The 22,906-nt window shown below is 40.2% G+C and overlaps 1 protein-coding gene across 6 annotated transcripts in view; it reads right to left on the bottom strand.

Annotated features, from left to right (window-relative positions):
- Positions 1 to 22,906, bottom strand: part of LOC123365248 (small nuclear ribonucleoprotein F-like) — a 94,415-nt gene that overhangs the window by 5,112 nt on the left and 66,397 nt on the right. The window contains exon 3 of one of the 6 annotated variants that reach the window (XM_045007962.1): positions 5,059 to 5,164. The exons of 4 other annotated variants lie outside the window; for them this stretch is intronic. The gene's annotated coding sequence lies outside the window, so the exon portion shown is untranslated. Of the gene's footprint in view, positions 1 to 3,186; positions 3,285 to 5,058; positions 5,165 to 22,906 lie in introns of those variants that run through there. One more of the 6 variants, XM_045007963.1, reaches the window with a different exon arrangement.

Below are 22,906 nucleotides of genomic sequence, written 5' to 3'. Positions count from 1 at the left end.
AAGTTTGACCTAATAGGCCTTTCTCATCACTAACGATCATGTCCCAGCTCACTACTTTTCTAGCACTGATCTGTGGTGATGCATTCAGGGCCTGAGCGAAGAGATGTTTCCTGTTTTGTTATTAAACAAATAGAGGAATGTATGATTATGTAAAAATGTATATCAGTCTTAAATAAGACAAAGTGCATGACTGTGCAATCTTCTCTCACTGGCATTGTAATTCCTTTGACTGATGGAATCTAAAGACTGCTTCCTGTCTGTGTCCCCCCAGGGGAACAGATTATCCCAATGGGCCAGGAAGGAGTTGGGGCTCTGGATTTCTCTCCCCATCTCCCCCAAATACACACACTGGTCAATGCATCCTGCTAATGGATGGTCCCTTTTCCCCTGAACCACACCCTATTCAGGATTTTTACTTAATAGCATAATCTGCTTATTAGGGTCCAATTCAGTCCTTGTTTAACTGTAAATCACAAGTCAGAATGCTGTCCTATGATGGCATAGGCAGGACTGAGGCTGAAATATGCACCTCTGAGATGTCATTAGAGAGTGAGAGGTGTGGATGTAAGGACTGAGCAAGAAGGAGAAAGGGGGAGATTAGCCTAAGTAAAACGGGAGTGTATTTGTGGATACAGGGACGGGATAGAGACATGGCAATTAACTGCTGGTGCAACTTGGCATTACAGCATTTAACACAGTGGTGGGCAACTTCTGGCCTGTCAGGGTACTCCGCTGGCAAGCTGCAAGACAGTTTGTTTACATTGACCGTCCGCAGGCATGGCTGCCCGCAGCACCCAGTGGCTGCGGTTCACCGTTCCTGGCCAATGGGAGCTGCGGGAAGCGGTGGCCAGCATGTCCCTGTGGCCTGTGCCGCTTTCCGCAGCTCCCATTGGCTGGGAACAGCAAACCGCGGCCACTGGGAGCTGTACGCAGCCGTGCCTGTGAATGGTCAATGTAAACAAACAAGTGGCCGACCACTGGTTTAACAGTTTGTGCAATATAAAGTTGCCCTAGATTAGTATGAATCACACGGATTCCACGAAGCACTCACCAATATTCCCCGCAAACATTGTACTGCATACTCCTTCTTCACTTAGACATTTTGAAAATTCCATCCCACTATTGTGTTCCATCCAGCAGCGTCAGGAGTGATCATGGCTGCCTGAGGCTTAACTTCCCCAGTGCTCTGCCTGGCCAAGAGCAGCTCTACACTCTCAGGGCTTGTGGCTCTACATACTGTTTGCGAGCCTGCAGACACATGCATTTTAAATTTATTTTGTCTCCTTTCCTTCTGCATTATATTAAGTGAAATAAAATGCTTTCTAAGCAATGGCTTTTTTTCATCCTTCTTCTGAGGTCTAATTATAAGGCTTCCTTCTCCCCACCCTTTCTGTAGTCATGAAATATGGGCTATTATGAAATATGGTCCTGTCCTCCAGCCATTGTTAGCAACTTGCCACCATTATTCAACAGGACATTTCTAATACATAAAACAGTGAATAATATTAAGCTTTATAGTATCTCTGTCCTCTACTATTAGATATTTAATGAGGCTCAAAATACATGTGAGTTAATATTACATTTTAAAAATACCAAAAGGACCAAATTCTGGATGGAGACCATCATGGTTACATGGCTAGCTGTATTTGTGACCCCCTCTTGTGTCTGAGTGCACCCCTTTACAGATCAGGCCTCATGCCTTCACCTCTCTCAGGGTGAAATCCTGCAATTCTCCCTCTCAGACTAGTGCTGGGCTACAGCATCCTGTATACCAATGTTGGTTCCTCAGCAGGTCCAACTGGCTTCAGCACCTAAAAAGTTTCCTCCTGGGAGCTTGGAACCACCAGCATAAGAGAAAAGAGATTTTAAAATACTAAAATCTATACACGTCTGTCTTACTTTAAGCCCTACTACTGTTCAGACCCTCCAGCTGCATCTCTCTCTGCATCTGTCTGTTTTCCACAAACAGCAGTCTGACAACTGCCTCCCACTTCTCTCTAGAGAGACATTTTTAATGGTTTAGTATCCTTTTGATCTTTTAACTCCCTAGCAAAACAAGTCTTGTAACTTGTCTGGTGCCTGGAAGTAGCATCTTCCCAGCTAATAGCTCAGGCACTGTCTCTTAAGGACCTCTATGGCATTTACAAAAAGGTTGCTTATCTAGAGCCATTGTGTTGCCTTCCAACAGCTTTGTTATGAAACTAACCTAACCTATGCACAAAAATTGCAATAACCCAATATAGTCATACAGTACCTATCCCAATAACGAGCTCACATACATTGTTCAAAAATGACGACAAATTAGCTCCACATCCTTCACAGACACAACGAACAATAAGAATCATATAAAGCAGAGATAAAGTTCTCTACCCAGTCCTGGCTTGTGGAGAAGTGTTCCAGAGACATGGAGTCTGGTCAATGTTCCATTCCATGGCTGTGGAGTTCAGGTCAGGAGTTAAGGAGAATGTCATGAGATTGCCAATCACCAGAGGCACCTTCCAGCAGCAGGTCACACCACAGGTGCACGTGCCTCGGTTTCCCCTTCATTCACCCATGCAAAGGAATATGGTCTCTTTCAACAGCAAATTCAATCCCTTTTTTTCATAACAACTGTCAACATATCAATAATAAAAACATTCCTCTCAAACCCCTAAAATAAAGCAACACAGCAGCCCTGCCATCCCATGCAAAGGTCACTGTTTCCAGGCTATCCATTCAAGAATCATTAGCCACTTGGTCACAGTTCTTTTAGCTCCTGTTTGAGGGCCCCACTCCACAGGCCTTCTGCTCAAGAGTTCCAAGACCCACTTCCCTCCCACAAGTCTTCTCCTCTAGCCTGAAGTCAGGTCTCCTGCAACAGAACTCCCCACAGGGTGCCACCCTGCCTGTGAGTCCTACACCTGCTCAGGGAATGTCTCTCCAGGGCCAACCTCTTGGTCTCAGCTCAGCTTCCTATAGGAATCCATTCAGGCCTGCTGCAAAGGGGCTTTCTGCAGCGTTTCACTCAGCCAGGCCTCCCTGCCTCTGAGTCCCACCACTTCTCCTGGAATCCACCCTCCAGCATCAGCCCTCTTGTTTTGGGCTCAGTTTCCTCTAATCAGGCTGGTTCTTTCCCTTCTTCCTAGGACCTCTGCCTGAGCTCTCCTTTAACTCAGCAGGGGTTACTCAGCTCTGGCCAGTGCTCACCATCAACCTTTCGGTCTCTCCAGTGGCTGTCTATACCAGCTTTCCTCTGCTGCTGCTACTTCCTTCTGGGTTTTCGCTTTCTCCTTCAGGCAGCTCCCACCTACCCTTGTCTGTTTCTCTGAGACAGCTTTGACTCACCAGGCCTCTCTCCCTTCCTAGGCCCAAAGGCCTTAAATCCACTTAAATGGGAGATAGCTAATGAGTCAAAGATGCACTGGACCGTGCTTTCTCTTAAAGCAGCAAATCACCCTGTATAACTCTATATAGAGAGATAAGATGATATCTACCGTTGCTAGAGAGCCAGTGGCCTCAATTAAAAAAAATCCCCTTTGTTATATCCTTGGGACAACCAAATACACAACACCCTTTATATGTATTAATCTTGTCTCTTCCAAAGGGCACATGGCTCATAATGTTTTTAACAATGCAATTTCTGCCCTAGACAAGCCCCTCATGTGCACCATGAAGGAGAAAGGGTAAATGAATGTGTGTCAATGTACATACGGAATCAGGCATGCACTGAAAGTGAATTAACATAAATCCAGATTTTGACCCTAAGTGTTCTTCCTATAAACACAGAAGACCAAATATTGTAGTCCTTCCCCAAACAAAACTACCAGGCAGTGGGAATTTCACCTTAGGGAGGCAGTTGTCAGTTTACTTTTGAAAACACATAATAGCTTTAAGCACTATGCAGATTTATGGATGCATTTTAGTTAATTAGCTTGTTTAGCACCAATAATTTATCAGTTGCTTTATGATGCATTATTCATACTTTTATACATTTTAAGGTGATTTCTTTATCTACACTAACCCCAGATTAATGTTATGTTTGAATGGATACAGTTATCTGAGAAGTAATTGCATATTACTTGTTTATACAGGTCATTAACCCTGTCAAGTTTTAACTCTGGAAAAATAAAACCCCAAATGAAAACTGCTGTCTGAGCATGTTGGTTATTGTTGAAGAAAGGTTTGCATAAAGCAACGTTTCTAATAAAAAAACAAAAACCTCTTAAATCCTGTATTCAAAATATGGTTTGACTAGAAGCTGACAAACGAATCAACGTACGCCTTAGTGAAACACCTTCAGACTGGGAAACTGAATCAGTTACCATGCAACAAGATTTTTCAAATGTGAAAAAATATTATTTTAACATTTGTTTACAACATTCTACAACACAGTACCATAGCAATTGCTGTACCAGATCAGATGAGTGATCCATCTAGTACAGTATCCTGGCTTTGATAATGTCCAGTATCAGATGCTTTGAAGAAAGGTTTAAAAAACAAAACAAAAACAACATACTGGACAATTATGGGATAAATTGCTCATAGCAAAAAAAAAATTCCTAGCCCTTAAATTAGTGGTTGATTTACCTGAAGTCTGAAGATTTATATCCATAATAATTTTTTGGTATAATCCTATGTAATACAATCAGGTGTTCTCATTAGCCATATAAGGACCGGATTTTCATTTACACTAAGGCCACTACAAACCACTCTGGGAGTATAAAGGGCACTAAAGTGAATGTCAATATAATTTATGTTCACTTTACAATCCCTTTACACTGCCACAGTAGTGCAAAGGGGCCTTTATATAAATGATAATCAGATCCATACATATAGCTAACGTTTTCTGAATTCTACTAAACTCTTAGCCTAAGATACCTTGTATCAAAGAGTTCTATAAATTAATTGTTGTTTTTTAAATCCTATATCCTATATAATTGTTGTTTTTAAAATCCTATATCAGTTTTGAATTTTTTTACCTCTCATATTCACTGAATGTTCCATTATTCTTGTATTATGAATGAGATTAAAGAGGAGTGCCTAATTTACTTTCTCAATTCCATTAATAATTTAATATACCTCTGTCATGTCAGCTCATATCCATGTTCTCTAAAAAAATAAATAGTGCCAGTTTTACAGCCTCTCTTTATAAAGAAGTCTTTCCATATCGCTAATTCTGGTCACCCTGTTTCAAAAAGATATAGTAAAAAAGATTAAACATGATATATAAGCTGAAGTCATATCATTGATTTATATGGCATTATGGTATTTTCAGGATTATTTTTATCTCATTCTTACATACATGCTTTATTGACCACAACTACAAACAAATCAAGTAAAATTTTTCATTGACCTGTCCACAAGGGTGCCAAAATCCTTTTTCCTGAGCAGATACAGTCAATATAGAACACAGAAATATATATGAGTATATATTATTTCTTCCAATTGCATTTACCTTGCATGTGACAAAACTGAATTTCATCCTCAATCATGTTGCCCATTTACTTAGCTTCGTTATATTCCAATGATGATCCTCATGGTCTTCTCACGTCCTGACTATCCTAAGTAGTTCTAGGTTACCTGTGTATTTTGCCATTCCACTGGACACCCACAATTTTAGATGGATAATTAATATTATTTAAATAACATTAGTCCTAATATAAAACTTTGGGACCCTCATTATTAACTAGAATTACTCAGGAAAAGATACGTGTATTTCATACACACAATAAAAATAAAAAATTGAAAAATAAACATTATTTCATTTTGGTAGAAATTTTCCAAGACATTTATTGTTTTCTCAGTGAACATTTTTAAATGATTTTTTTTAATGTTTCAAACTATACTTTTTTTTCTTGTTTCAGTGAAGGGTCTGGGTACAAGCCCAAAATTTATGTTTTTCAACAAAGGAAAAATTGCTTGGAGGGAAAACTGATAAAAAGAGGACCTCATAGGGTCCTAGCTTGGGATCCAGCCCAACCCTAAACAATATTGGGGGGAGGGATAGCTCAGTGGTTTGAGCATTGGCCTGCTAAACCCAGGGTTGTGAGTTCAATCCTTGAGGGGGTCACTTAGGGATCTGGGGCAAAAATTGGTCCTGCTAGTGAAGGCAGGGGCTGGACTGAATGACCTTTCAAGTTCCCTTCCAGTTCTAGGAGATTGGTATATCTCCATTTATTACCTTTATCTATACAGTGGAGCTGCACAGATTTACACCAGGTGAAGATCTAGCGCTTTATCTTTAAAAGAAAAAATATCATAAAATTCTCAAGCTGCAGTATTACTAAGTAAAGCAACCATGTGATTTTATTGTTGCTAAACTTGTCCCCTTACCTTTTAATTCCCCAGCATTTGTTCTTGTTGTGTATTTGGTTGTCATGGGTTTTGTTACTATGGCAACTGAGTTAGACTATTAAGGGATAGCTCAGCCGGTTTCAACCGGCGGAGTGAGCTCTCTGTTTCTGTAAATAAAATGGAGGTTTTGGTTAGCTGTCTGCTCTCTGGCCTCAAGTGATTGCTTCCTACACCGGCTGCCCCTAGGACTTAACACTGGCGACGAGGGTGGGATCCTGGTGCTGCTCCAGTAACAGAAGGAAGTAGAAGTCAAGGTAAAGACCAAACAAAGAAAAAAAGCTGCTTGTTTGCACTGACTGTGAAAGTGAAACTAAAAATCATGGCTACTCTGACCAGGCCCCTGGAGCCTTTTGATGAGAATACAGAGCAGTGGCATGTGTATACTGAGCGTTTTGAGCTTTTTGGTATTGCAAATGACATTACAGAAGCGAAGAAGGTGCCAATATTCTTAACTGTTGTAGGGGCTAAAACCTACTCTCTGCTACGCAGCTTACTACACCCTGTTAAGCCTGAGACTAAATCTTACAGTGACATTGTGGAAATCCTGGGGTCTCATTTCTCCCCAAAACCACTGGTAATTGTTGAAAGATATAGGTTCCACAAAAGAGACCAAAAGGAAGATGAAACAGTTGTACAATTTGTAGCCATTTTAAAAAAGCTAGCAGAACACTGTGAATTTAAAGAGATGTTAAATGATGCCCTGCGTGACAGGTTAGTGTGTGGCCTCTGCAGTGAAGCTATACGGAAGCGCCTACTGACAGAGGCTCAGCTTACATTACAGAAGGCTGTTGATATTGCTGTCTCCATGGAACTGGCTACAAGGGAGGCACAATACATCGGTGCATCCCCTAGGGTGCAAAAAGTGTCACAAGAACTGACCCACAAAACGGTGCAGAGTCAAGAATGTTACCGCTGTGGTAAGCTGGGTCACCAGGCATCAGAATGCTGGTGTAAGGACCTGGTGTGTCGACACTGTGGCAAAAAGGGACACATTGAGTATGCCTGTAAACAAAAGAAAAAGAGGCCTGTGGTCTGGCCGACAAAAAGAGGAACCTTGCATACCCTAGACCAGACCCAGGATGATCAAGGTGACACCTCATCACAAGAGGAAGTGCCACTGCATGTTTTGTCTTTGGCAGCGGGCTCACATGAATACTGGGTAACCCCCTTATTGGAGGGCAAACCTATACGCATGGAACTAGACATCGGTGCAGCTGTCTCGCTGGTTCCTGAGACTGTGTATAAGGAAAAACTACGAGGACTCTTTAGTCGTTTTGCTCTGCCAGAACAACTTGTGAGCGACAACGGACCGCAGTTCGTCTCTCAGGAGTTTCAAAATTTTATGAAGGCAAATGGGATACACCACATCATGTCAGCACCATATCATCCGTCCACCAACGGATTAGCTGAAAGATTTGTGCAGACAATGAAAAACGCTTTGAAATCAGCAAAGGGACAACACTCCATTCAAAAGCGTCTGGATACCTTCTTACTTTCCTATAGAAACACACCTCATGCTACGACCCAGGCTTCCCCAGCCTTTCTAATGATGGGACGACAGCTGCGCACTTGCTTTGATCTGCTGAAACCTTCTGAACCCAGACAAACTGTGCAACATCAGCAGCAATATCAAGTAATCAGACGGGCACCCAGAGCAAAAGACCGAACCTTTAGCCCAGGGCAGCCAGTTTTGGCTCGGAATTATACTTCCAGAGCTAAATGGGTCCCAGCCACAGTCATCACTCAAACAGGACCTGTTTCCTATACAGTCCGGACTGCAGAGAATCTTACCTGGCGGCGACATGTAGATCAGCTGTTGCCAGGTCATGCCAGTCTTCAGGACCCATCTGCAGTTGAGGGGTCTGACTTCACCCCTCCTGGTGAGACACCGAATCATGAGTCACCTGTTCCTGACTGTTCTCCTCCATTACTGCCGGCAGCTGAGATACCCCTTTGCCCAGCACGAGCTGATACCACCTCCTCACCTATTCGTGCTGCGGACCCTGAGCCCCTAGTACTTTCAGGTGCAACAACACCAGAAGTTCGCCGTAATCCACCTAGAGACAGAAGGCCTCCTCATTGGCTGGATCTTTAGTTAGGGTGAACCCACGGTTATGGGACAAAATAATCCCCAGGGTTTAGCCGGGAATGGAGGCAGTCTACCCTCCTTCTCTAGTTTAGTGTGTGTTTTATTTAGGGGATGTTCTTATTAGGGGGGGAGGAATATGTTGTGTATTTGGTTGTCATGGGTTTTGTTACTATGGCAACTGAGTTAGACTATTAAGGGATAGCTCAGCCGGTTTCAACCGGCTGAGTGAGCTCTCTGTTTCTGTAAATAAAATGGAGGTTTTGGTTAGCTGTCTGCTCTCTGGCCTCAAGTGATTGCTTCCTACACCGGCTGCCCCTAGGACATAACAGTTCTCACTGTGTCTCATATCTTCATTTAGGCCTTGCTCCTGCAGTATGATCTATGAGGATGGAATCCTACATACATGCAGCGATTAATTGAACTAATCAATGCTCTGGAAAGGGATAGAAATGCAATTGAGTGATCATTTGTTTTTTGGTTCTGTGGCCAAACTGAAAAATTTGAAAAAAAATTGTTTCAGGTCCACCTAAAATGGATTTTTTTATTTTTTCCCACTGAAACAATCCCATCCACTCCCCAAATTAATTTTGGGTTGAACAAAATGTTCTGCTTAACCCTTTAGTTTAACTAGTTAACTTTCAAAATGAAATGTTCTGAAATGAAAAGTCAAAACATTTCATTTCAAAATGTCAAAATTAAATTGTTTTGATTTTTTGACGTTTTTTCATTTTTTAGCCAAAATTATTCTCTGAATTTGACCCAAAATCATGAATAGTTTCAGCTGACCCAGAATAAATTTTTGTCTGAAATATTTCACCATGCTCTATGCAGGAATTCATGTACACAGTTCCAGTTGTAGGAGTGGGGTCTAAGGGCGTGTGTATACAGAACAGCAATGAACATTGGTGGGAGGAGGGTGCATGATTTCTAAACTGCACCATCGTGTTACACATAACTAGCCCCAAAATTCCCTAGTGCACATAAATGTAGACCTGTGCACTAGAAAACTTTGTTTGTTACTGTACTGAAAGAAGAGAAGCATTGCCATTTAAAACAAGAAGCTTCACCACCTAAATCATAACAAGTTAATAGAAGTTTATGTAGGAAAAAAACACATAGCACTTAGGAAGGCATAGAATGTACTGATAACTTTACACAGAAGCTTTTATCCAGTGAGTATAAATTATATTTTAATTTCACCCACCTGCTAAATACAGCTAGATCGAGGGCAAAACACAGCACCTGTTTAACAACATATAGCAGGGATCGGCAACCTTTGGCATGCAGCCCATCAGGGAAATCCGCCTGGAATAATGAACCGTGGGCAGTGGGAGCTGCGATCGGCCAAACCTGTGGACACTGCAGGTAAACAAACTGTCCCGGGCAGCCAGCGGATTTCCCTGATGGGCCGTGTGCCAAAGATTGCCAATCCCTGACATATAGCAACTTTTTAGGGATAGAAGAATACCACAGACAGTTAAAATTGCAAGAGAAATCTAGGTAGGCAGGTGGGAATTGACTAGGAAGCCAAAGTAAACAACTTCAAGCTATTGAAAGCAGCCTTGGCCTCAGTCTTATGTTTCCTCAGACCAGTGTGCCCAACATTAGGCAAGGGCACTAGAATTTTTGCCAACTCTTGTAATGTGATTGCAAGTCTTGTAATATCTGGTGTAATTACTTAAATTTCCAACTGCTGGAATCAAAAGATTGCAGAGGAATCTCAGCTTTCATTTTTAAACAGTATATTTCTAGCCCTCTTTGCCATAAAGAAAAGCTTGAAAACATGAAATGAGTGACCCCTATGGGTTCAGAAACAAGAAATACAATAAAAAGAACCCATTTATTTTATTTATTTTTAAATCTCATGACTTCTAAGCAATCTCATAATTGTTGAACATTTGGAGTTGGCAATGCTGCATTAGGTCAGCAGTGATTCATAGGGAAAATGCTACCTCTGGGATGACAGCCCCACCCCCATGATATTGCCTTTTACTGAAGCACTCTGCAGGTTTAAGTGATGACTCAGCCCAGCTTGTATAGCTGGGGAGATCTGACAGGAGTACAGTTGAAAGTGGAATATCTGCAGATAAAGGAATAAATATACTGTGGCAACAGTCTCCCTCTTTTCTACATTTCCTCAGAGTTGAGGTGTATATATATATATATACACTGTGCTTTCACAGTGAAGTGATTAGGGAGTGGTGAGGGTAAATCTTTATTAGAAAAGCTCAGTTTTAACTATCATTGAGGTGAAATTTATGCTGCCAGGAGCACAAGTTATATTACACATTGCAATAGAAGAGGAGGAGAATGAACTATAAATTATACAATTTTAAATTCAATACGTTCCCTTTTTACAGTAACAGTATTATAGCTTGTCATATACACTTCCAAAAGGTTATCATAATCGTAATTAGGGCAGTTATAGATGATCAATAATGTTTTGCCTCTAACCCATTTCTTCTGTTATAAATAGGCCTATATTTTTTTTCATTTTCTCCTGAATAATTTAAGGAAAGTGTTTCCTGAACTGTACTGTATGTAATTGGGGCTCTTTTCTGCAGAGAAGCCCTGGAGAATAAAAGATTTGAATTGAACAGCTAACTGCAGATTGTCTGAGAAAGTGTCAAACTTGATACACCTCCTCTCCCTTCCTTATAGGATATCACGAAAAGTAAGGGACACCAGCCAGGGATCAGAGGGAGTTGGACATAGGATGCATCTCTAACTAAACCAAAACATACCCGACATATTCTTTGGAGAAGAACCATTGATCTTAGACAAGGAGAGGTAATGATAATACAATTTTCAGACTACTTACTTATTAACAGCAAATTTAAATTCGAATGCAATTAATCCTTAGCAGATGACTGGAAAATAACAAGAATTATTTTTACTAGACAATACAAGTACTTGGCTCAGCATGAGCTAGGACAGGGGTCGGCAACCTTTCAGAAGTCCTGTGCTGAGTCTTCATTTAGTCACTCTAATTTAAGGTTTTGCATGCCAGTAATACATTTTAACGTTTTTAGAAGGTCTTTTTCTATAAGTCAATATATAACTAAACTATTGTTGTATGTAAAGTAAATAAGGTTTTTTAAATGTTTAAGCTTCATTTAAAATTAAGTTAAAATGCAGAATCCCCTGGACTGGTGGCCAGGACTTGGGCAGTGTGAGTACCACTGAAAATCAGCTCGCATGCCACCTTCGGCACGTGTGTCATAGGTTGCCTACCCCTGAGCTAGGACCACTTCTTTTTGTATTTTACTTTAGGTAGTAGAGGTGCTGCTAAGTATCAGATTCCTTTGTTCTGGTGTAAAGATGACACTACTGCATCTTACATTTGCTGTTGAACTAGCTAGGTATTTTTCTGACCTGGTGCTGGTAGAGCATAGACTTATTTTTCTGGGTGACTTTGACATCCATGCCAACAATAACCCTTGTAAATTGATTCAGGATAGCATGGACAGCATGGTGACCATGGAACAATTCCAGGTGGTCTGGCTGGTCTCATACAGTAACTTCTCAGCAGCATTCTTGGTATCATACTTTGGGGCTAGGACTAATGTCAAACTCTTGTTACTATCTCATTTATGCTAAGATCAAGGCTCACTCATGCTTCCAAATTAATTCTATCCACTTTTCAAAGGTAACCATCAAAGGTGCACCAAGAAGTCTGTTGCTGAGTCATCTACTTCCCCATCTCTAAATTATGTATCTAGAAACTAGAACAGCAAAAGGCATGCACTCTCTTCAACTTTTCTTCCTCTTCTCCTAGTAGATTCTTTCCTTGCTGTCTCACATTCCCTGCATATAACAAAGCACAATTCAACCAACCAGTATTTCCTTCCTCCCATTTCCATGATGCCGCTGGACAGTTCGACCCAAAGTTTTCCCCACTCCTATAGCTCTGCATTCTGTCTTACAGTTATTTTCTCTGCTGTCTCTCTACAGGAAAGCACAGATGCACAGCAAGAAAGCATGTGTATAATGAGTGCTATTTGTACTACCCAGAACTCTTCTACTAGATGAATATACATGGAAACCACTTGTACAACATGAGCAATTTTTTCAGGGGATTACTCTTATGCCCTCCTCTTGTATGCCCATGAGCAATGGGCCTATTATGGGTTGGTGGCAAGAATCTGGTTGAGTTGGAAGGAGCAATGAAGCATGATAGAACCATTTGTGTAAGAGGAGAAGGAAAGGAAAACAGGAACTTAAAAATTTAAAGCAAAGCTTTGGATGATCATAGAAAATTTGGATGCTTATCAGAATTCAGCCTCTTGATCTTTGCCTAATTTTTTCTAATTCTGCCCGGAGTAATCTCAGTTTAAAAAAAAAGTCAGCAGGCATCATAAGTGTTTCTTGTTTTCTGTCCTTCATTTTGTAATCTAATCCACTGAGAAAACAAGAAATTTCCACAGAAATATGTGGAAGAGGTGCTGTTGATTTTACAGACAGAAAATTAAGGAAGAAAATATTACAGTTTCACTGTAAAGCTTCCCATATATGTACATTCTGATGTGATAAACTTCCTTTTGGATACCAAAATAAAGTTTACAAATGGCACCATTTTCCATTCACATTGAAATTTCAACATGATAGAAGAGCTTGTGAAAAGCTACAAAACTTTCCAAGGTTAAAACCAAGGCTTCCAAGATCATCTTCGGTTCCTTTTAAAATGTAAGAGGTAAGGAATTAGCATTTTGAGTTTGTCCAAAGGTAGCTGTTAGGGGATAGCATTTATTTTAATTAGATATTTTTTTCAGGCCATTAAAAGCGGTTCACAACTCCTAATTCCTCCTATCAAATAATGAAAGAAAAACGGGAGAATTCTCCATGTGTATGTGTGACAGGACAATGCTATGTCCCATCCTCTGATACCCCAGAAACTGCTCAGACCCACTTTCTTTAGTGTTCTGTCTGTATTTTATTCCACACCTCCCCACCAACATCAGTTGAGTGCATCACATTTTTTAATCCTTACATCTTTCAATCCCTCTTTACCAGGGGTCTAGGAGAGAAAGCGATCTCCCTGTCTTGGGAGTGTTCTCACTCAGTCCAGTCCAATCCATAATTGCACTATCCCTCCAACCTTGTAACACTTCTTTCCTGGCTTTTATCAGGTTAGCCATCTGAGGTCTAATTAGTTCCTAACCTCCCCAGCCTCTCCCTCTGATTAGCTAATTTCTCAGTGAGACTGTGAGTAGGGAAACTAATTGAGGCTACAGTGATCAGAGTGCTCACCCTCCTGTCAGACTCAGTAATCTGTCACAGTATGTATTCTGGTGAGAGTCTTAGGCCTTGTCTACACTAAAGGGAAAAGTCGATCTAAGCTATGCAATTTGAGTTATGTGAATAGCGGAACTCAAATCGACATAGCTTAGATCTACTTACTGTGGGGTCCACACTACGCAATGTCGATGGGAGAGTCTCTCCTGTCGAGTCTTTTTACTCTTCTTGATTAAGTGGAGCACAGGAGTTGATGGGAGAGCAATCAGCAGTTGATTTAGCAGGTCTTGTCAATCAAATTAGAGGGTCTTCACTAGACTGACTAAATCAACTACCGATGCATTGATTGCTGTAGTGTCGATCCTCCCGTACATGTAGACAAGCCCTTAGAGAGCTACGAGAACTGCAGGGAAGCTGACAACAACTATAGTTCCAATATGGCAATTGATGGGCTTACATATGTGCCCATAGAAATCCCAGTGACACCATTGTGGCTGTCTTTGGGTTCAACAGTCCTCTCTGCCCCCAAAATGCACAAATCCGGGATCGAGGCTTAGGGTTCATCTCTTGTTTATAGAATGCTACATGTAATGGTCTTTAAAAAAATAAAACAGAAAACAAAAACTTTTCCTCAATTAAAATGGCTTTTTTCCCCTCAAAAATGAAAACTTTCACAATAATATTTTGATAGTCTCTAAAATTTTAATGAAAAACCAGAACATTTTGTTTATAGTTTTAATTCACCATGTTGGGGCTTTGCAGTCTTTCATAATGCCAAATCTGATTGTTCAGTTTGGTCACTTGGAGGGGTTTTTCAAAATAAAATCATTTCAATTTGGAAAGTATAAAACTTTATTTTCAAATATTCCAAATGTTGAAAGCAAACAAAACAAACAACAAAGTCTGTGAAAAACTATGGAAAATAAAAAATCAGTCCAGCCTCAAAACTAGCACAATCAAATTTTTGGTGATTTTTTAAAAAAGTTTACCTCTCTAACCAATAGTAATGCTGCTCCCAGTAAGTTCATAATGGAAACATATCATTGCAGTCCAGTGTCAAACAGTCAGGACTTGTGGATTCTATTCCCTAGCTCCATGAACTCATTAAGTACCTTGCCCAAAGTTAGATAACTTCATTAAGGTTAAACACAGGTTTTCTATCTGTAAAAGAGGGATGATAATACTTCCCTACTTCAGAAGAGCAAGAGGGGAGAAGTTAATGTTTGTAAGACACTCAGACACTATGTTGATAGGCACCACAGAAATGCCTATAAATCAATAGCAAAACTTCATAATTAATGTTATTTAGTCAACAATTGGTAGAACAAGTGATTAAACCCTGTGCATTCTGATTAAAAGAAACATTGACCATGTTTCTTTGAAGAAAAGTATAGTGGTTCATACATTAAAGTTGATGTGCCTGCAGTTACACATTTTGTTCCTGTATACTTTCATTTAATGTTGGCATTCACTGCAAATTCCCAGCTGCCTTTGATGTTAATGTATCTCACACATTTTATAAGCACTGAAGAGAGTTCATGTCTTCTGCTATTATCGTCTCTAGTCACATACTTCAGAACTGAGGAATGAGATGTCTCAGTAATAGACCTACTGATGCACACTGCATTGAAATGTGGATGGAATATAGCAAAATCCAATTGGTTATTGTGGAAAAGTCAGTTAATCAGTAATGTTTCTGTACTGCAGAATCCAGAAGATCATTGCAGAAAAGTCCATTAATTAATGACTTTATGTCCTCAGAGTTATGAACATCAATAAAAATGCTTTCACTGTAATGGGGCACCTTTCATCTGAACCTCTCAAAGTTCATTACAAATAATTAAGTCTCACAACATACATTTCAGGTGGGTACGTATTTCGTTACTGCTAAATTGATGGGGAAACTGATTTACAAGAGAAAGTTCTGACTTCCAGAGCAGTCCTCTGTTTTAACCACCAGACAGTGGCCCTGTTCTGAAATGCAATTCAAAAGGCACAGCCTCTTCAGAAGAGGGTGGGGGGTGAAAGTGGCTTTAAGCCATCTTTGTGCCCTCCAAATTCTGGGATCTGCCCAGTGCAACCTTGAATGGACACTTATTGCTTGCTCCACCAGCCCAGAATAGCCAGAGTGCAATGCACTGCAGCCATCTGCTCACCATCCCACCACAGTGCTTGCCATGGAAGGTTCTTCTGACCACCTATCAGTGGAGAATGCCCCTGTTATTGATGTCCATGTGTTTTATCTCCACATATGCCTGTATGAACTTTCTAGAAATCTTCATCATAATTCTTAGTCATATGTATATGATATAATAATAACCAACAGTACTGTAGGTTTGCATTAACACTCTGAACCTTGTGATTACTTTGAAGGTACTTGGTACCTTTGTAATTGATGATCATAAGTACTAAAGTTAAGCATGAAGTAATGTAAATTTCAAATGACAAAATCAAATTTCAAGAAGTGCGACATCGAATTCTACAGTTATCAGGTCTCTGAGAGACTTGTGGATGTCAGTGCAGAAATTAACAGTGCATTTTAAACTAATGTATGCCCACATCTGAAGGGCACAAAGAGGTCTAGTATTTCCACAAAGCAGATTATGTCAAGGCTGATGTTACTCTTTTTTAGCATTGATCCTTCAGACACTTATGCACAGGAGTATCTTGACTCACTTAGAAAATGCATGTGAATACTGATATTGAAATAATACATATTCACAGACAACGACTTCTTTAGCAGTGTTTCTCACAGTGACAATCTTTTCATTATTATTTTGTGTGTGTGTGCACCTTCCTGAAAATAACTAGTTTCAGTTTTATTGTTGTATCTAATTTTCAGTCACTATAAAGGAACTAAAGGAACTAAAAATATAATTTTCCTTTGTACAGCACAACTCTTGAATTTGGTTGGTTAGAAATATGAGGCATGAGAAAGCATTCAGCTAACAAAGCATTTGTATTTCCTACAGTATAATAGTAATTGACTGTACATGAACCAAAGTTAAAGCTTCTTTTTCCCCATTATTTTTGCTTTGTGTATCAAAGACTATTATTTAAAGCAAGACATTCGTGTTGTTTTTTATGTTCATGAAAAAATGAAGAGCCCGATTCTCCTTTCACTTTCCTACAGGTTTACACTGGTATAATGGCATGTCATCAGTGGAGGTACTCCTCCTGATTAACATCTGTGTGAGGAAGAAAAAAAATCAGGTCCAAAATGTTTCTCATTTCTTTCATACTCCTACAGAATTAAAAAAAACATTGACATTGAGATAAGCCAGATAGATATAGCTGAATATGATAAATCCCACACCACTGGCCGGTCATGTTTATTTTGAATGATTAAGAATATATTTGCGTGCTTCAGGCTGGCGTTCTTCTTTTGCAAAGACAATAACAAGATTTTATATTGAGTGCCTGATGGCATTGTTTGAGGTTTTTCTAAGCCCTAAGGTTTGGGCCTGGCTGTCAGGTGATAGGGAGAGATTGCTCAAGTGTAGGGTATGGGTCTAGCATAGATCTTGAAGAGGAAGGCATACATCATACCTTAACTGCTCCTCACTACCCTTGAGTTCAGGCTACACTGAAGTTCTAATATGCTGTGCTAGTGTTGATTGTTTACTGAACATCTGTGCATATGATAGCCTATGGCTACTGCAAGTTTATGCACAGGGTGGAAAAGACATGATTGCAATATGGAAAACTTGTGGATCCTTTGAATTTTATATTCAGCTGTGTGTGCTGAGGAGTGACTAGACTAAAAAATCACCTGTTATCATGCTTATTGATTGATATGGGATTTTGCAATAGAGTAGACTGTCTTGTTCTCTGTTGTATGGCTAATATAAATTTTGGACAACTTAACTAGTTACCTGGGAATCTGAAGCAATGTAGCAAATTGTTTCTCTTTGCAGCTCTGAGTATGCACTGCTTAGTGAAAAAAGGGCTGCAAGAACAGGTGAAGACGACCATTATTATTATACCTATGCAACTGAGTGAGCAGAATCACTGGGCGAATGAAGCCTTAGCAATGTACTCCTCCACTTTCTTTGAAAATAATTCAGTAGTCCCAGATAGTAGCTCGAGGGATGTGAGAATAGGACATATGAATGAGGAGGAAGGATAGTCCAGTGTTTAGGGTGCTAGCCTGGGATTCAGGAGACATGAATTAAATTCCCAGCTCTGCCACAAACTTCCTGTTTGACTTGAGGCAAGTCACTTAATCTCTCCATGCCTCATCTGTAAAATGGAGATAATAGCACTTCCTGCCTGACAAGGTGTTATGAGGATAAATGCTATTATGAGCTGAGTGAAACTTTGTTATGGATAGAGTTAAAACCTCTTTGAAGCTATTGTCCCTGTTTTAAGATGTAAGAGACAGTTAAGGGACCATACCTAAAACAAGGCTTTCATAGAGTCTGCTCAGAAATTATCACCATGTGAGCAGAGAGTGCAACTGGGTATTGTGACCAAGAATATGTGAGGGACAGAAACTCAGAACACAGAGAGAGCGAGAATGGAAGAGTCAAGAAAGCCAAGCAGAAGCCTGTGAGCACAACATAACCCTGAAAAAAGCAAGAGAGCTTTTGGTTCTGGTGTTGGCTAAAGAGGCTTTGGGACAGCAAACTAAGAAACTGCTCCTTTTGTTCTTCTGCATTCAGATATACAGGACTTTGTACTTTCCTTGGAAATAAACAAGATGGCATCAAAAAGAATACCAGACTCCATCCATTTCTACTTCCAAATGGAACAGCCCCAGGGCCCTGAACTTTGACTAGCAGTCCAGGTAAAAAAAGGGGCAACATTACCCTAAACATTGGGTAATGGTTAGACACTATGGTAAGAGGTAATGTATAAGTACCTAAGATAAATAGATAATGTGTGTGATGGGTTGGACCCCCTTTTTGGGGTGCCCCCAGCTGTGTTAGGGTCCCACTGAGCCCACCTGTCCCATCAGCCTGGGTTTCCCTTACTCTGTGTTGCTGTGACTGGCTTTCATACCCCTTTCCTGCACACACACAGGTAGGGACATACCCACCTGTAGAATCACACAGAGCCTGCAATCAGCTCTCTGTGGGAGGACTCAGCTAGGGGATTGCCCAGCACTCACATGCTAACCTCCTTTGGTGTCTTGTCTTGTGCTGTACAGAGAGATCTGCACAGCACAAGCTCATAAAAATCGCCCCTTACCTCAGTGTGGAGGGAAATATGCACAGCTTTTTGCCATTCAGATATGAATTACAAAAACTGGGTTTTAAAATAAACAAGAAATAAGTTTATTAACTACAAAAGGTAAATTTTAAGTGAGTATAAGGGATAGCAAACAGAACAAAACAGATTATTGAGCAAATAAAACACGCAGCTGAAGGCTAATTCACTAAAGAAACAGATTACAAACAGAAATTTCTCACCCTAAATGTTGTTTTGAGCATGTTGCAGAGTTTCTAGAGCTCAGAGTTCCAATTATTTCTCTTTACAAACTAGACCCCTGTCTCAGCCTGGACTCAGCCCCTGCCTTTCCCCAACTTAGTTCCTTTGCTTCTTCAGGTGTTTTTAGCAGTCTTCCTTCTTGGGTGGGGAAGCAATAGAGAAGAGCCCTGATTGACTCACTTCCCAGCCTTAGAGGAGGATTTACATAAGGCAGGAATCCTTTGTTTCCAGTGGAAAAATATCAACAGTGTCTAAGGTGGTACTCCATACCAGGTGACATCACATGACCATGCAGCATCAAAGCAACATCCCAGGAAGCTCCTCAGGAAGGTTGGAGATTAGTATCTTAAAAGTTCTATTGTCCTTCTTAAATGGCTCATTCAGGCTGATTGTGTGGTGGGCAGTCCCCCAAGCACACACACAGTTGTAATTGTTACATAGTCAATATTCCTAACTTCAGATACAGAAATGATACATGTATACAAATTGGATAATCACATTCAACAAATCATAACCTTTCCAGTGATACCTCACATGACCCATCTTGCATAAAATATATCTTAATTATGCCATATTCATATCATAACAATATTTCTATGAAGCATATGGGGTGTAGCATCATAATATGGTCCCATAATTAGTACTGCTTCTTAGTTATATTCCTGATATCCTTGCTGGTAGTGTAAGTGTTGGAGGCCCAATAGTAAAATTCTTCTATTTATTCACCTTGCAACTTTTGGCACAACACACCAATGCCCAACACAACATGGAGAAGATACCAATTCTCTAGTCAAATATCTGTCCAAACAACACACTCTCTAGTTGTCTGCAATGTGCCATAGTGAAAGTAAAGGAAAAAATCTAGCATTATAAAAATAATTGATGCTAGGTTGAAATGGAGAAAGAAATACAACTTCCTTTGTGCTTTCATTGGTTGTTTTCTCCTGTGGAATCTTATCAATGGCACCACTCAACCTCAACCTCTCATTTGCTTAGAAAATCTAAGGATACAAGCAAGAATTTACTGACATAAGTATCTCACACACAATTTAGAAATACCCTTGGAAAGTTTCATTGACCTTTTCCTTTTTTTAAAGCAATCAGTTCTCTTCATTATTCATTTTATCAAAATGATAAAATTATACAAGTAACTGCAGAAAGTAAATAGTACATTTATATTGAAAGAGAGAGAGAGTGAGTCTAATAGAAAAAGAGAGTAAATATACTATATAAAAGCCACTTGTTTGGGCCAGCATAGCTTTTCAGGAGTTTGGCTGTCCCTGGTAAATAACACAGTAGCTAGAAAAACTTATTAGAATCGTCCCCTCAAGGCTCTGGAAAGTCTCATCTGTCTCCCACAAAGGACAGGTGTGAATTGTCATAAATACAATTATTATGCACTTTGTGGCAAATCCAGCTCACTTTTTGAAGTCAGTGGGATTTTTCATGTGACAAAGAAACAGGTTTGTCTCTTTGCTATTATGTGATATTTGTTAAGTGCTGCTGATGCGCTCAGCATTGTACAAGACACAAAGAAAGACGGTGCCTGACTCCAGGAACTTACAGTCTACAAAACAGACACAGGGGAGGCAAGAGACATTGGGAGGCTCCCAAGTTGTTGACTTAGAACCCCGAAAAGGCCCTACTTCCATGAACTCATCCTTAACTTTCTTCTTACCTTTTATGGAGCTCCTAGAACCTGTGTCAGTGCTGGCATCCCCCAGTACTTGTATAGTGAATGCTCAGGCACCAGAACTGTTTGGCCTGACGTAATATAGCCCTGTTTTAATAAATTGTATTATTATTTATACAGAAAGCTGGAAGGCTGATCTGCTGTTATCTCAGATTATATTAAACATTAACAGTCATATGTTCAGACTTACAGTACAGGACAGTGGCTACTTCTCAAATAAGGTTTCAGCATAATCAACAGCAGAGGAAAAAAATTGCATCCAACAGTGCGCCACATCAGATTTCTGTGGAAAAAAGAAACTTACATTTCTTTAAGCAGAGCCTTCCTTGGCTAATACACATCTTCTGCTCATCTTATCAGTATTAATCCACCAACAAAGGGTTATTAAACTCAGGGGCGGCTCTAGGTATTTTGCCTCCCCAAGCATGGCAGGCAGGCTGCCTTCGGCGGCTTGCCTGCGGGAGGTCTCCGGTCCCATGAATTCGGCAGCAGCCTGTGGGAGGTCCGCCAAAGCCGCGGGACGAGCGGACCCTCCGCAGGTATGCCACCGAAGGCAACCTGCCTGCTGTCCTCGCAGCGACCGGCAGGCCGCCCCCCGTGACTTGCCGCCCCAGGCACGCACTTGGCGTGCTGGTGCCTGGAGCCACCCCTGATTAAACTAAACCAACTCAGAGCCACTCTGTGCAAAATCGATCTCTGAGTTCATCTGAACTGTATTGCTTGTCTATTTTGACTGTAAACTCCTTGGAGCAGAAATCATATCATCCTTCCTCTGTGCTGTGAGTATTCAATAAATAAGTAATAAAACATATAAAATAACTGTAACTAGAACAAAAGCAGGTGTGGAGTAAGATTATATTTCTCATTATATTTACAACTTAAGGGCCTGTAACTGCTACCACTGAAGACCATGGACGTTTTCTATTGACTTTTATTTGGGGCCAGCTCCTGCTCCTGTAATAGACAGATATCTTTACCCTTAAAGTGTGGGCACTTATCAAAGTGAGATGGTACCAGACATATAGCTGTAGATATTTCATTGCTTCAACAATCATTGTACAAGTATCTGCAGTATATAAAACAAATTAAAAAAGAAGAGCTGTAGTGGACATTAAAATCCATTACTCTTCACTGTAATTTAGCAAGTTTTGCACTCAAGAAATTGCTTGTTATCTGTCCACTTCTTACTGGAAAGCTGCGTACATCACAAAAACCATCATTATTATTTGCACCCTTCTTGCCCATCAGCACTGAAGCAAGGGATTAATTAGGTGTGAGGAATGATCCGTCCTCTGACACTAAGTCATAGTCCCTCAGGAACAGATTTGTGGTGTAATGTTGAGAATTTTACATTATCTCTGCCTGTGTACTTGTTTTGTTGGATAGAGAAAATCAGTCTCCAAGGCTGTCAAGTCAGTATCTTTCATCAGCACAAAATTCACTTTAGAAAAGAAATAAAAGTTTGTCAGATCTTTCCTTCGCTGGCCACAGTATCTCTGATGTGAAGGGAAGGTCAGTAACCCTTAATTTCTTGGAGACATTTACAAATCAAAGGTTTGTGTATTTCTGACTGAGAAAAAGTGTGCATGAGCAAAACTTCCAGTTTCTAGGACATCAGAAATGTAATTCAAAACTTTACCTGAGTTTTTGGACACTGCAGAATATGTCATTGTAGCAAAGACGGCAACTTTCATTTTGAACTGAGCAGCATTTTTAAAGATATAATCAAGCAAATATAATATATAAGCAATTGTTGATGGATTGCAAATGAGACTGGTAAGCACAAGAGACTCATCTTATAACCAAAGTCTATATTCATGGCACCACCACAGAAATAAATGAAAGAAAGAAATCAGTCTAACCCTGCTCTCATTGAAGTCAATGACAAAACTCCTACTGATTTCAGTGGAAACGAGACTTAGCACTAAAAATGTAATCAAACACATTGTTTGCTGAGGAGTTCCAGATTCCTAAAATTATGGTAGAAGATGACAGAACAAGGAGTAATGGTCTCGAGTTGCAGAGGGGGAGGTTTAGGTTGGACATTAGGAAAAACTTTTTCACTAGTAGGGTGGTGAAGAACTGGAATGGGTTACCTAGGGAGGTAGTGGAATCTCCTTCCT

Source organism: Mauremys mutica, chromosome 2 (genome assembly GCF_020497125.1).
Source record: "Mauremys mutica isolate MM-2020 ecotype Southern chromosome 2, ASM2049712v1, whole genome shotgun sequence".
Taxonomy (NCBI): domain Eukaryota; kingdom Metazoa; phylum Chordata; order Testudines; family Geoemydidae; genus Mauremys; species Mauremys mutica.
Note: the sequence above shows the minus strand (reverse complement) of the source record. Positions and strands in the feature narration are given on the sequence as shown.